Source organism: Protopterus annectens, chromosome 6.part0 (genome assembly GCF_019279795.1).
Source record: "Protopterus annectens isolate FY-2018-M chromosome 6.part0, PAN1.0, whole genome shotgun sequence".
In the NCBI taxonomy this organism is placed as follows: domain Eukaryota; kingdom Metazoa; phylum Chordata; order Ceratodontiformes; family Protopteridae; genus Protopterus; species Protopterus annectens.
In genome coordinates, this window is record NC_056737.1 from 1,484,911,390 (window position 1) to 1,484,927,482 (window position 16,093).

The following is a 16,093-nucleotide window of genomic DNA, read 5'->3' on the forward strand; positions in this document are numbered from 1 at the left end:
ATATTCAGCATACACTATGTACTTGTGATGTCCCAGCACTGGCAACAGTAATCAAGGGGCCTCAATTCTCACCACTGTCAAAAGTGGGAGATGTACACTGGGAGGATGAGAGGTGCACACACAATATTTCCAAATGCATCTCTGCATCAAGTGCAATTTCCCTTAAGAGCACAGAGACCACAGTCAGTCCATGGCTGGTTTCTCCTCCTTTCTCTAGATCCCCAATAAGATTCCCCACTGGCACAGCTATAGAGCTGAGATCTCAGCTGAGTGTCCAAGCCAAGTCCTCCACCACCCTTTCTGTCCAGGCAGTGCTTTGTATACACACAAAACTGGAAAAGGCTGGCACAAGCTTAGTAGCTATGTCCCCTTTTGCCCAGACTATAAAGTAGTTATTACTTCACCCAAACAGCTCCTTATCATTTACTTTAAGGCCCTTAACAAAGGTTGTTTAATTTTACTGTATAATGTTACTAGCAATACAAATGGTAGTTTGACCAAGAGCAAGGCTATTAGGAGTGGCCCACAGTATCACCAAATAAATATACAGGTACTCTTAGAACTTAAATATCTGTAGACAGATCAGCCACAATGAAAGGTTTAAATATATTTAATAATAAATAATAAAATAACAGCACCAAACTATCTATCTATATATATATATATATATATATATATATATATATATATATATATATATATATATATTAATGTATGTGTGTGTGTGTGTGTGTGTGTATATATATATATATATATATATATATATATATATATGTACACACAGAGTAACATCAGAGTTCAAAATCACAGGAGATATTTAAAACAACATCACAGAACAGTCTCAAATAAATAAAGAAAAACATCTAAATTAAGCTTTGTTGTATTCCTTACTATATATAACAGAATTACTATACCCTAGTACACTTAATTAGAGCAGCAAGGCAGATGTATGGTGAATGGATCTTGTCAGGTCCAAGACAGAATACAGAATGCTCTCTCTAAGAGAGTTTTTAAATTAATATCTCAAATATTACTGCTGGGATAGCTTGCAGAAAGGCATAATTTCTTGTCATCTGACTCTATGGCAGGCACTGCTGAAAACTAGCAGTATTTAGAATTCACCTGTGAATATACACAGACAAGGGTTTTTCCTCAGATCTATGCAAATGATGGCAGTCATAAAACAATAAAATACTTCCAAGATAATACAGAAAAGTCCCTAGTTTTAGACATTGTATCTTTTGCTGCACTGAAACTGAAAGATAACATCTTTTTATGGCCTAGCCATAAAGTAATTTAATTTCAACTGTTTTCTGAAATTAACCTTCTGTATTCCAGTTTCCACTATTAAAATATATATATCTAAACAGTTATAATAGTGTATGTGCATTTCTGTTCTATTCCAGTAGGGCATGCTGTGGTTACATTTAAGCACTTTGCAAAAACCTTTTCAATACACAATTTTGTACCAGCAGTTTGATATACACCTGACATGCAGTTCTAATACATTTGTACACAGTAGTAACACTTATATGAATAATGCTGATATTCACAAATGACATATAATTTTTTACAAAATTCCAGATAGCTGGGCTGGTAATATTTCTGTTTGTTACACTTCTATATAAATTATGTTAATATTCACAAATGACATATAATTATTTACAGAATTCCAGCTACTTGTGCTGGCAATACCTCCTCTGTCACAATACTTACGGCAACGCAATGTGGAGACATTTGAGGAATGTTTTGCATGCTTACATTACTGAAATGTGTATTATTTCACTATTTGGTGCGCTTAAACATTCCTCATTATATACCTTTAAGCAACATTTAGAACAAAGCAAGGTGACAAATAGTTGGCACTTTTTTCCTGTATCACTTGAAATAATCCAGTTCCAATAGACTCATTCTCAGCAATGGCCAACTGTTTGATTTAAAAAGTCACACAGACAGGTAACCCTCTCAGACTGTTGCCCATCAGTCATGAGTACATATTTAGTTTCTCTCTCATACATTCTTTGTTGAACTCCACTCAGTCATCCTCAGCTTCCACTCAGCTGAAGATTCAGCAGATTTAGAGGGAGCAACTTAGTCTATTTCTCCAACTTCGTGATCCAACACTTTTGATAACTCTTTCATCTGTTCATTTTCTGTCTTTCCACTATTAGACAATTGCAACCCATACTGAAGAAACACTTTTAGAGCTTTAGGGAAAGTCAGTCTCTACTGAGCACTCTTAACAGATCTCCTATTCTGGTTCGTTTTGAGAAATCTTCCTGGTGTGAAAACCATCTCGTTAGCAGCAAGAGACATAATGCCATGAAAAATATGTGGAACCTCTTTATGATGTTCTCTGCTTCTTGTGGCATAGAAGAAAGGTTAGGGTGTGTTATATATGAACAGTGGAGCAACTACATAGAGATGTAATGTGCCACAACAGAGAATTATTTGCCTTCACATTTATGCAGGAGCAATTTAAAGTAGGAATAGCATGCTTATGTATTACAGACAAAACAATTGCGTTAAACATAAACTGTTTGCTCAGCTATTTGTCTTTTCCACATATTGCAGTAATAAACAGTTTATCAAATGTAGTTAACACCGGCTCACAGATCTGTTAAGTGCTTGCTCTTTTATACTTTTGATTAATGGCATATAACTTTGTAGCATAACCAGAATGCATTAATGTCATCTCCCTTTCCTTCTTTGACATTTCTGATTATCACACGTTCATTAATTTAAAAGGAAACATATCTGTTTCATTAGAGAGTTAGATGAGAGACTGAATTGCACTTGTTCAGAATTTCTAATCAATAAAAAAATACTTTACTGTGTGATTATAAATTGCATATGGAGCAGTTCACATTAGTGCTGGCAGAACTTGACTTTACAAGCCAATGAATGAGAAACAGTGTCCTGGATTTGAGGCTTTCAGAAAGTTATGATAAAAGCATTTTACTACGTTTTCTTTTTTATTTTTTTATTTTTCAAGGGCAGCAGGACAACACAAATATGCTGACACACTCCAGGTGCAGCAATTATCTCCATTAAAGTCGCTTGGTTCTCCAGAGAGATTGCAGTGAATGCTAATCAGTCAGGCATAATGTAGACAGTTTTCTGTCCTAGAACAAGTCACATACTACAAGAAGCTATAATCTGGCTACTCAGACATCAGTACATCTAAATACAGTATAGTTGTCTATAAACCAGACTATATTTTGCCAGTAATATGAATGCTGCATTTAAAAATGATTAAAAACAACCTTTTGACAATTCCCAGCTATTCTATGGCTACAGATAGATGCATTGCTTATAATACAATGAGAATATTATGCTCATCACATTACATCTGGAGAACACATTGTACTCTTTTCTTTCAGTTTTAAAGCTACGGCTCTAAAGTGGTTTTACAAATGAATTGGAAATGTGAGGTCATACATTAATTTGATTAATTGAATTTTTACTGAAATGGGCTGTGTTATGCAGAGATACATTTTAAATTTAAGCTGATGTGCTTATTAAATAAAAAAATAACTTTTTCACAACACTTTCAAATTTACTTTCCTTCCACTTCATGCTTTGATCCAGGCAGAATCAGTGCAAATGTAGAAATAAGGAACTGTCACTTTAACAATGGCATCTTTGTTTGTAGAAACTAATGTTTTGGGGACTTAAATTGGCAGAGAGAGAGAGTATTGTGATAGTTAATTAAAAGAATGATTAATCTGTGATTTATTATATACTACCAAAGACAGACGTTGCATGCAGCTCCAAAAAAAGATCAGTGGGTTCCTGTATTTGCCATTGTAGCACATTTGCACTTGCTTTGCCACAGATGATATTCTTTCACTTATGATTTGTGGGAGGTATAGAAGAAGGAGAAGGTGTGTTTTTTTTTGTCTTCTCCCTTTTCTGATTTTTTGTGGCCCCAGGGTTCTGCACACATTTTTGTCTTCTCCCTTTTTTGAATTTTTGTGGCCCCAGGGGTCTGCACACATAGGGAATAGGAGTGTGGGAGTTTCACCTCGACTGAGGGGTGCAGGTAGGCTTGCCTTTCTGTAAAAAAAAAAAAATGTTTAGGAGTGTTTTATGATATTTTGCAAGTTGTTGATATGGTGTGCACTGTATTTGTGGTTTAGATTTTTTAGCTGAAATTGATCGACCATTGATTAAATGACATTTGAGTAATCATAATAAACCAAACATTTTTTATTTTGCGCTCATAGGCTTTGAACTATAATGGCCACCTGTGGAGCTTAGCATATAAGGACAAAGCATTTAGTCTCCAATCAAGAATCATATTTCTGCAAATGAGTCTTTAAAAGTGATAACTGGACAACATAGTGCCTCATTGCCCAGGGCTTCTGCTTCACAGATCATTGGTTTGAGATTATATCATGAGCTCTAGTCATTGGCTGTGCTGAAGATACATGTTCTTTCTGCGTCTGCATGATTTTCTCCAGATACTCTGCTTTCTCCCCTCCTCTTGATATGTGCTGATTAGCAGCCTACTTTATCCTTTCCGTATATGACATTTACCGTTATTTTTGTATATTTCTGATGTTGTAACATCAACATAAAGTGATATTATTTGTCTCTAACAAGAAAAAGGGATCCATGAAAACTGAAGTGGACAGCTTGGGACTCTAGATTTTAAACATCATGAGGTACCAGCACAATTAAGGGATATGATAAGACTATTCCTACCATATTACGGACATTGGATCTTTCATCTTCCAGATGCAAGTAAGAAAAATACTAATACCAGTAGACTAGGAGCCTTCAAATATGTTCTGCCTTTGGCACAGGTAGTGACCAAGAAAGGAAGTGGAGTCATCAAACTATCTTATTAACAGACAAACACCTACATGGATAGACAAGTGCATGCAGAAATATAAGTATTAATGTAACACAGAAAGACTATTTAGGCAGCCCATAATACTTCAAAATCCGTGTGCACAGGATTTGATATGCTATGCATGTAATTTAGGGATATTCCTGAAGACAGGGCATATGGATAGTTAACTGAAATGGGTCATTTTAGAATACAATTGATTGACTGTTCTGCTCTGAATGGTGTGTGCTCTATTATAAACAGTACTTCCAAAGATAACACAAGCATTGAATTCTTCACATGCTCATCTGAGCTTGTTTGTGTTACACACCACCGCTAGTCTATATGTTACTTAACCAAAGGTTTTGCACCTGAGAAAGATGTATTTTGTACCAGTTGTAGGTCCAGAGCTCACAGCTGATTTTTTTTTTTTTTGTTTAGAAAATCAGTTGGAACTAAAGTGACTTGAACAGCTTTTGTTGTAGCATATCCCTAGTTTGTAGATAACATACAGAAAGCTCACCATTACCAACTGGTTTAAATAGCTTAGAAGCTATTAATAACCTTTGATACATTTGTCATAGTATACCACACAATGTCCGTAATGGCTATGACTACATAGGCAGCACAGTATGATATTAAGTATATCTCAATTAGAGAGAATTTGAGTAACAATTATAGTGAAAAAGGGATAATGGCACTGAGGGTCTGGAAAGGAAGCTTTCAAAATAGAAATGAATCTGAAAAAATATAGATTTTGTGGAGGAGAGGAACAAATATATAGTTAGCCTGAGTAGGGAGATTCCAGTAATTTTTTGCAGTATTTGAGAATCCTTGTAAGAAATTAAATAATGTTGTAGGCTGTACAGTAATGGCAAAGATAAAATAAGACTTCCTTCCTCCATATATTTTATATGTATTCTTGTAGTCTTCTCAAAACAAAATACAAAATTCTCAATATGGCTGAGCTCAGGAGTTCATGAAACAGATTTAGGGGAGCCCTATATTAGAAACATAGAGAGTGGACATGGAAAACAGTATTAAAGCTTCTCATTGGCTGCATGTCCTAGGCATTACAATTCCTGTGGATCCATGAGTTTGCATGGAGAACAGTATTAAAGCTTCTCATTGGCTACATGTCCTAGGCATCACAATTCCTGTATATCCGTGAGTTTATGTGCACTTTGCAGTTACCAGACAGGACAATGCTCAGGAAGATAAAAAAAAATATTGCTTGGCTTTATTTAGCAGCCCTAATTTGCTTCAGTGTCCATCTTGAATGAACTGTTTTAGCGTAGTTGAAGAGATCATCTGTCATGTTGTATATCTTACATATGTAAATCAGCTGTGTTAAATGGCAGACTAAACCACTGAGAGGCATGTGAATTGCATAACAAGATAACAGAGTGCAAATGATCTAACAGCAAAGGGCATTAAGTAAACAATTGCTAGAATTAACACATGCTTTTATTCTTCACTGAGCACTGTACCATGCTAGCTCTTACAAAGTCAATCACAAAATAAATTATAATCCACTTTAAATATAATTAGGTCTGATTATTTAAATGACTCTTGAAGCAGCAGACAAGTAACAAATATAGACATCTACAGAGTTTTATTATGAGCAAATCAGTTTCAAGAAAGCAGACCATTTGTAGTGCATTGTTATCATGCACATGGTCACAATGACAAAGGCTGGGGAGAAAATGCCAAGTAGAAAAAGTGACTATTTGAAGGGTGGAATCAGTGGGGGTGCTGTGGTAGCATTGTTGCCTCACAGTAAGACACTGTCCGGTTCGACTCTCAGCTAGCTAGGACAACTTCTGCGTGGAGACATGCGTGAATGGGCGTACCTTCGTTGAAGGTTGTGCATCAAGGCTGGCAACTCTGCACATAAAAATCAACTGCCAATCATTAGCGGACCGGAGTTCCACTGTGGTGACCCCTAACCGGGAAAAGCTGAAAGACACAACAACACAACAAATTTCAGTACAGGAATCATTTTCTGACCATAGTCTGAGCAGTAAGCTACCTCAGCAATCCAAGAAAACAATGCTGAGGTGTAATTCATAAAATATATTGTTAGACATATGTGTATATACAATAGCCACATCTGGATTACAGAAGCTGTGTACCTGACCTACTATTCTATTGGACAAGGAATAGTCTCTGGACCATGCAGCTTGGGGACACTTACTCATTTGTCAGCATGTCTGGCAGGCTGCCAATAGGGAGCAAGCACTGTTTTAGATGTTGTGGGGATTTCTGATGCTAAGTTTTATTCAACTTCTAGAAGGAGGACATTTGGGTCTGATCACTAATATGAAGTTAACAACGGGAGGAACTACTAACGGAGGTCTAAGAGCGATATATCATTATTAATATGTGTGTACTTGGGTGTCAGATGGCACAGAACAGAGACATATTGATAGACTATGAGTAAGGGCAGATACCACTCAATTTATCTTAATGGGTATCATAGGCCATTTTCCAAGATGCTGGGTTAAGGTCGGATGAGACATTCTTCACTGTCTGTATGATGGTGGGCTTGCCAGTGATAGTGGGGTTTGCTGTTAGAATTGTGAGGATAAGCCTAGATTATCAACTAATTTATTTATTTAATTGCATTTATTTTCCAAGTACATGGAATGATCTTCCGGTAAAATAATAGCAATTGTAATACAACTAATTACTATTCAAGCAATTTATAGATTAAAGTACACAAAATAGAATAAAGAAACAGGCATGTATTTGCAGAGAGATAGAAATGCATGCAGTTTAAAATTAAAATAATTTTAGAAATTATAGATAAATATACAACCTGTGGGAAAGCTTATACAATCTATGGTCAAGCAATATTAGACTACAAAGATTTGTACGTGTTTACAGCTCGTCAGTTTTGTGCTTTGTCAAGAGTAGATGTATGAGTGCACTAAACTGCATTCTGAATTTTACTTTCTATAATTCTTTGTTAACCATTGTCTCTGAAGTGTTTGCATTTGTTGTTGAAAAGATGTTCCTTAATCTTAGCGATATTCATGGAGGGTTTTCTGGTTTCTAATCTTGGGTGGAACCTTTTGCCAATAGGCTAGTGCTGTCCTTTGGTACTAGTGGGCTTCAGGTTTAATGCATTCTGTGTAAGTCCAGCTTCCACTACTGTCTCTAAGATGCTTGGTGGAGTGTCTCTGGATATCTATGAGAGTTGGCTGGGGACTGCAACCACTACCATGTCAGGGTCAAGGTGGGCTGCAGTCCCCCTTTACTGCCAGGAAATTTGGGTATAAGCAATATATTTAGATCTGCAAAAATGGAGACTGAGGGCTGCAGTCTTTACAAAGGTAACTTTGAGAGGTGATGGGTCCTGACTGTTGACAGCCAAGGATACAGAACTTTCTGCTCATAGCAATGTGTATCACGTTGGCTTTTTAGTTTTTGTCTGGGTGACCTACTAGCAGTGGAATGGCCACTGCTGAAAGCAGTGCTCTTTATAAATCACAAATCTTTACTGTGTAGTTAAATAAGTTTTGTTATGCCTTGGCGCAGTGGTAACAGAGGTCTACAGAATCCAGACAAAGGTTCACTTATGATTTCCAGTTATTCACCCTGTTTTTATGTCCAGTACAAGCACAGAGAAAGTTTTTGTTCTAGCAACAAGACTGTCATTAATTCCTACTGATAAAATGGTTTGTAGAATTCTATTGTTTTTGTTTGCCCTGCATGCCTTTTCTCTGAGTCATTATCCACAGGCAGCTGCACACTTTTATTTTTATTTTACTCTAGTTCATTAAGTGGTACTAAATCAACAGTCTCTGATTTTACAGAAGAAGATGTGAAAACCATTTTCAAAGTTAGAAGCAGCTTTCAAATGCACAACAGTTACAAATCTGAATTAGAAACTGGTTTCATAATATAACAACATGCAGGATAACAAAATAAAATTGTTTACAGTTCCAGACAAATTGCAGCAAAATTAAAATCAATATCTTTAAAAATACATATTTTAAAAGAAACCTCATCTCATCTTTTAAGGCACTGCAAGGGATATATTATAATGATTTGATAGCCATGCAGAGGTGTATAAATCACTTTTGCATAAGTCCCAGCTATAAACCACAAGCTATTGACTGCTGTTACTCCACAATGTAGCATTTATCATACATCATTGCTAAATCAAGCAAGCACTTTGGCATCTCTTACTATATTGTACCTTTGGTAAATCAACCATCCTGGCTAATTACCATGTTGATAATACATCCCTAAGAGTAGACCTAATGTTCAGGGACCTGGGTGCGCACATAGAGAGTAGCCTTATCTTTGACCACTATGTGGCCACAGTGGTGAGGAAATCCTTTTATGTTGTGCAACTTATAAGTAAGGGCATAGCATCTAGGTCCAGAGAGATCATTATCCTACTGTGCTCTGCCCTTATGAGACCAATCCTAGAGGCACATGCAGCAACTAGAATGAACTCAAAGGTTCCTTACAAAAATAATAAAAGGCATAACAAACCTGCCTTATGCATAGCACCTTAGTACTGTCCCTCTACTCAGTCTACTTTAGATTGCTGAGGGGTGATCTATGCCTGGCTTACAAGGCATCCACAAACCCCACACTTATGAATCTCCTACATATTCGTAAGTCAAAGAGTACCAGAAATACAAGATCTATAGATCTGAATTTCATCTGTGACATAAACAGAACATTCTGGAGAGACAGATATGTGTCCCAGAGAGTGCCCCTCTTATGGAACAGGCTTCCCATCTATGTGAAACTGAGTTCATCTATTACCTAGTTTAAGCATAACCTAGACAAGTGGATGAGGGATAGGAAATTTGGCCTGGCACCAATTTCCTTTATGGACAGAGGTAGCTTATAAAAGCCTGGCCTTCAATGTCCTATTTGGATGCAAGACATCATTATTATTTTAGAAGAATTTGACTAGGCTTGAAAAGGCCCCTTGGGTCATTAGCCTAGGTACAGTCTATAAATCGCCTCCCTTCTCTGTTGTCAGTATTATAGACTGCAGGGGTATGACTCTATTCAGATGAAAGAAGAGATCCAATAGAGTATCTGAAAACATGTTGTATAATGTTTTCACACAACATAGATATGAAAGGGTAGAATTTCTTTCTTCTCCTTTCGGCTTTTCCCGGTTAGGGGTCGCCAAAGTGGATCACCTGTTCGCTCATGATTGGCAGTGGAGTTTTACGGTGTCGAGTTGCCAGCCCGGTGCCCAACCTTCCACGGAAGGCACACACTCACGCCTGGGGCCAATTTAGAGTATCCAATCTACCTTCAGCATGTCTTTGGGATGTGGGAGGAAACTGGAGCACCCAGAGGAAACCCACGCAACCACAGGGAGGACATGCAGACCCCGCACAGAAGGTACCCCAGCAGAGGATCGAACCAGAGAACCTCTTGCTGTGAGGCAGCATAGAAATATTTTATCTGCCTATTATTCTCCAAGCCTATAATACCAGGTTACAGCCACTATATAACTTGCATTTAATTCATCTTAGTATGTATTAGCTATACTTACTAACAGTTTTAACATAGAATAATTGTTTCTGTATACGTGTAAAAACTAGCTAAGTATAACATGACTATTTATGGCTCTGCAGAGGGCATGCTGAAGCATAATAATATTGTGTAATGTTATTTATTTAAGTCTGCAAAGCAGTGCATTGCATAAAGTAGTGCTTGCACTAGATTTTGCAAATAGCAGGATTGTAGCCGTGACATGCTGCAGGTGATTAAATGTCAGTAAACCATTAACTAATTACCTACTTTACATGTCATTTTGATATTTCCATTTTATTTTTTCATCTGGGAACCCATCTTGTAACATACTTTTGTTGCATGGCATGTGTTTCTTTAATGAGTGACTGGCAAATTAATGTTAGACAAAACATTTATTTATTTATTTACTTATGTATGTATGTATGTATGTATGTAAGTATGTATTTATGTATGTATGTATGTATTTATTTATGTATGTATGTATTTATTTATGTATATATTATGTATGTATTTATTTATGTATGTATGTATATATTTATTTACGCATGTTTGTTGATTTATATTTTCCTATCTTGGTTATACATTATTAAAAGGTATGATGTGAAATAGAATGGTGGGGTACAAAATTATGATTATACTCTACATGTGAGTACGATGTATTTTTAGCTCTGAATTATTAGAAATCTGTATAATATTTGCATCCCTAAATTAATGCTATAGAAAGAAACTGATACATTGCACAACATTATCTAAAATCTTAGGTGATGCTGAAGAAAATGCTTACTGATACTTGTACTGTTTCTTGTACTGCTTGACAGCAATGCTGATATCTGTCTGCCATGCTGATTAGATTAAAAGTCATCACTGCCATTTTGCTATAAACATTTTAGAAAAGAAGCAAATAGAAACAACTTTCTTGAAGTTACATGAAAGCTTTAGCCTGAGCAGTGTTATTCCTGATACTGTTTGCTAAGTTTATACAGTTATCAGGATATGTAAAATTGGTGTTAAAAATTACTGGAAAACTATTTGATCTTTATTTCAGTTATGTTAAGTTTCAAAATCTTTAAATTTGCTGAATGTTTGTATTGTAATAGTTAGGTTGTGCAGACCTTTTAGTGTAATTTACTTTTTGCAAGATATGTATTATTACTCATATTATTTGTAACTTCATTATTCCAGCGAGGCTCTGTATTTTCATAACTTATTTAGACGGGCAGATGTGTGACTATAACATTTTATACGTGGTTTGGAGTAAATGTGTTAAAATATGTTACTATTAAGTACAAAAACCGTTTGTACAACTTTTAAAGTTAGAGACCAATCAGCTGTGACTGAAGATTTTAAATTTCTCAAGAGTTTGCATACCTGCAGGAGTCCAATGCCTTGACTCAGAACTTGACGCACAGGCCCTGTGCTCCACAAAAGCCTCTAAAATATGACATGCATGAAAGACCACAGCTAACAATCTCACTGGCGCACACCACCTTCCCACCTCAGTGTAGGCAGCACCATGCGATGTATCTAGACCAATGCTTTAAGCTGCACTAGGTGCAGATTTCTTATCTGGGTAAGAAGACAACTGGACGTTCAGTTTTGGAATGCATGCAGAATGGTCTTTAAGTCATTTTCTGTGTGTGTTACAAAGATAAGATACATTCTGCAGTATGTGGTAGTCAACATATAAAGCAAATGCTTATATTTCACCTCTGACATGCTGTCAAGGAAAAACATTACTAGTCACAGACTTTGACTTTAAGCCATTTTATTTAGTGAAAAACTCAGTATCACTGCAATTCTGCTTTTGCACCAATAAATGAATGCATTTCTAGGAAACCAGGAATACTTACCAGTGTAGCTCCATTCATGGAGATTTATCAATACTTAGATTCACTTTCAGTTATTTTTAATCTATTGGGACTGAGTAGTCCCACTACAGTCAGCAAAAACATTAATTTTAAATAAAAAGGCTAATGCAAAGGTTGGGAAAATGAAAGAGGAACACTTAACAAATGCAAATAAGGCATCTGACTACATAAGAATGCATTCAAGTGACAATTCATTATTAATTAAATAAAATGCAAGCATTGTGCAGTTGTTTATAACACTGATTTGATGCCAGATGAAAGTGAATTATGGCATATACTGATAGATGAAATCATCGACAAATAGGGTATAAACATGAGTGTTTGGTTACTAATAATAATTCCTAAGAAAATCCTCTTTTTTTAAGATTTTTACTTTAGTACAGCTATAAAACACTTGGAAGTTCATCTGATAACATGTATTTTAAGTATTTTGTGCAGTACACTAGTCACCTTGTTCTAAATTCTTGTGTCCATGTGAGAGGAGAATAAATAAATAAGTAAAAGTCCTAAATATACAGCTCTAGAAGAATTCAGGGATTCAGGAATTCAGGGATTCAAAAGGATGGCAATATGCTCAGTGCAGAAGGCATGAGACCATTTTCTCACCAGATGATCTTCCAAGAATGTATGCACAATGATGTAACTAATAACCTACGGACCATTGCAGCTATTTGTACTGGAGAAGCAGTTTGGTAAAACATGCGGGTTGAATAATAGGGTGCTAACTTGCAACCTTGAAGTTGTGAATGTTTAGTTTTCTCTTCAGTAAGAAGATCAAGAATAAGTGATGCGGAGAACAAACTGGTCATAGGATATTAGTTATGGTTGGTGCTTTGCCTAGGGTAGCATGTTTTTTTTTTCTTGTTTATTACTTCTTAAAATTGTTATTTTCCTTTGAACTGCTGGCCAAGAATAATTCCTATGTACCTCTCAGGAGGAGTTACTTGACTGCAGGAAACAGTCAGGACACTGCTTCTGTCAGTACCTAGACATTTAATTTATATCTGTAAGGAGCTTGTTTTGGAAAGAAATCACTGAATAATGTTGTGGTGCACAAAGCATTTTCTCATTATGTGGCAGCAAGTCTCTCTCAAGTGTTTCACAAACAGGAAATTGCACAGAATATATGGCATAAAGAACTTCACTATCTGCACATAGTAAATTATTTTTCTGCTTATATACTCACTGCACATGCTGTTTACTATAAATAAAAACAAAAATAAATGACAGCATTTCTAGCCCTTGGGGAAAGTATCTCAGGTTGCTGTGCAAGAGAGGCAGACCTTCCTTTCACTTGTAACATGCCCTCAAAAGTAGATTTAGATACCAATGACACATAGTATAATCTGGCAGAAGGGTGACATACTTCAACAAAAAGAAAAGGTCAATACTGACTGAAATGAATGCCTTGGAGTGCTAAGAGCAGTGTTTTAGAAATCCATATTTTGGCCAAATGCAATAAGACTATCATCCATGAACTTTACTCAGTCATTTTTTCAGCTATGGCCAGTGCCAGCTATTTGTCCAATAAGATATTGTTACCTGTGTGACCGACAGATAGGTGCACATTTGCAGCTGAGCAACAGATAAAGGCATACAAAATGTAAGTCTGTGTATTGAACTTTTAATGTGCTTTACACAACCAGATGAAAACACAAAACATAAATAGAATAAAGATGGTCCCATGTGTGGCCAGGGTATTTTTTCTGTCACAAGACCAGTAATTCTTAAAGGAAAAAATAGTTTACAGCAGATAAGATGAGTCTTCATGATGCTTATGTTTTACCGTGGCTTACATGGTTTTATTGAGACACCTAAAGACAAATGCTGCTTCTGTGCATACTGGAAAGAAGTATATTAATGGTCATATGTCAAAATAATCAATATCACTGGAAGCTCAAGACTTGTGACCATTGCTCTTTTGCCAGTTCCAACCCTAGACTGTACCTATACTCCTGTGGGCGGGGGTAAGGGGGGGATAGGTCAGTCAAGACCAGGGTGAATTTATGAATACACATGCAATTATCCAGGTTCTGTTTGAAGGAAGATAGTATATCACATTATCTGCAGAGAGAGTTTATTCCTTATGTGAGGGAGAAGCTGAGTAATGAAGCTGTCTCATTTCCTTGTTTTGTTGATCTTCTATGCTGAATAATATGCTATCATGCAATCTTTGTTACAAGCTGAACCTTGGTATAGTAAGTTAACAAGCTTCCCGTGAATAGTGATTTTTGAGAAAATAAACCATCACCAAATAAAAACAACTACTGAAATTTTGAAATGAACATTAGTAGAACAAATGTAAACAGAAACTAAATCAGTATAACAGCTTTTGGAAAAAAATAAATTGTTATTGAAATGTGTCTTATAAATGAAATTAATGCATTAAAATATAAATGTATGCATTTGCAATACATGGTTCTTTGTGTATACTGCTAAAAGTGAGGAATTTAACAACAATATATTTTTTTAATTTTCATACGATCATCATCATCTTCTTTCGGCTGTTCCCATTAGGGGTCACCACAGCGGATCATCTGTTTCCATTTCTTCCTGCCCTCCATCTTGCTCTTTCACACCAACCGCCTGCATGTCCTCTCTCACCACATCCATAAACCTTATCTTAGGCCTTCCTCTTTTCCTCTTACCTGGCAGCTCCATCCTTAGCATCCATTTCCCAATATACCCAGCATCCCTCCTCAGCACATGTCCAAACCAACGCAATCTCGCTTCTCTTGCTTTCTCTCCAAACTGTCCAACCTGAGCTGACCCTCTGATATACTGATTCCTAATCCTGTCCATCCTAGTCACACCCAGTGCAAATTTTAACATCTTTAACTCTGCTACATCCAGCTCTGACTCCTGCCTTTTTGTCAATGCCACTGTATCCAACTCATATAACATAGCTGGTCTCACTACCCTCTTGTAGACCTTCCCTTTCACTCTTACTGGTACCCGTCTGTCACAAATCACTCCTGACACTGTTCTCCACCCATTCCACCCTGCCTGTACTCTCTTCTTCACCTCTCTTCCACACTCACCATTACTCTGAACTGTTGATCCTTAAACTCATCCACCTTTACCAACTCTACTCCCTGTATCCTCACCATTCCTCTACCCTCTCTCTCATTTACACACATATATTCTGTTTTAGCCCTGCTGACCTTCATTCCTCTCCTCTCTAAAGCATATCTCCACCTCTCCAGAGTCTCCTCAACCTGGTCCCTACTCTCACTACAGATCACAATGTCATCTGCTAACATCATAGTCCACGGGGCCTCCTATCTGATCTCATCTCTCAACCTGTCCATCACCACTGCAAATAAGAAAGGACTCAGAGCTGATCCTTGATGTAATCCCACCTCCACCTTAAACATATCTGTCACTCATACTGCAGTCCTCACCAATGTCACACTACCCTCGTACATATCCTGTACCACTCTTACATACTTCTGTGCCACTCCCGACTTCCTCATACAATACCACAACTCCTCTCTAGGCACCCTATCATATGCTTTCTCTAAGTCCACAAAAACACAATGCATCTCCTTCTGACCTTCTCTGTATTTCTCCAACAACACTCTCAGAGCAAACATTGCATTAATTTAATTTAATTTAATTTATTTAATTTTCATATGATGACTAGAACAAAATGTGATTGTGATGTAATAAAAATAAAAATTACTCACTGTGTATTTTAACACCAATATGTTAATCTATTTAAATAATAAGTGCACTCGTTGTAATCGGAGCTTCACAGTTGACCTTTAACTGTAAGCAAAGTATTAAACATAACTATTGCTAAGATAATTGGTTATGTGAAATATGCTTGACCTAAAGAAAAGCACTAGGCTGCATGCAATGAAAG

General features: G+C 36.6%; 1 protein-coding gene across 2 annotated transcripts in view; it reads left to right on the forward strand.

The window, feature by feature from the left end:
- KYNU (kynureninase) overlaps positions 1 to 16,093 on the forward strand; it is a 2,242,792-nt gene that overhangs the window by 1,459,216 nt on the left and 767,483 nt on the right. The window lies entirely within an intron of this gene.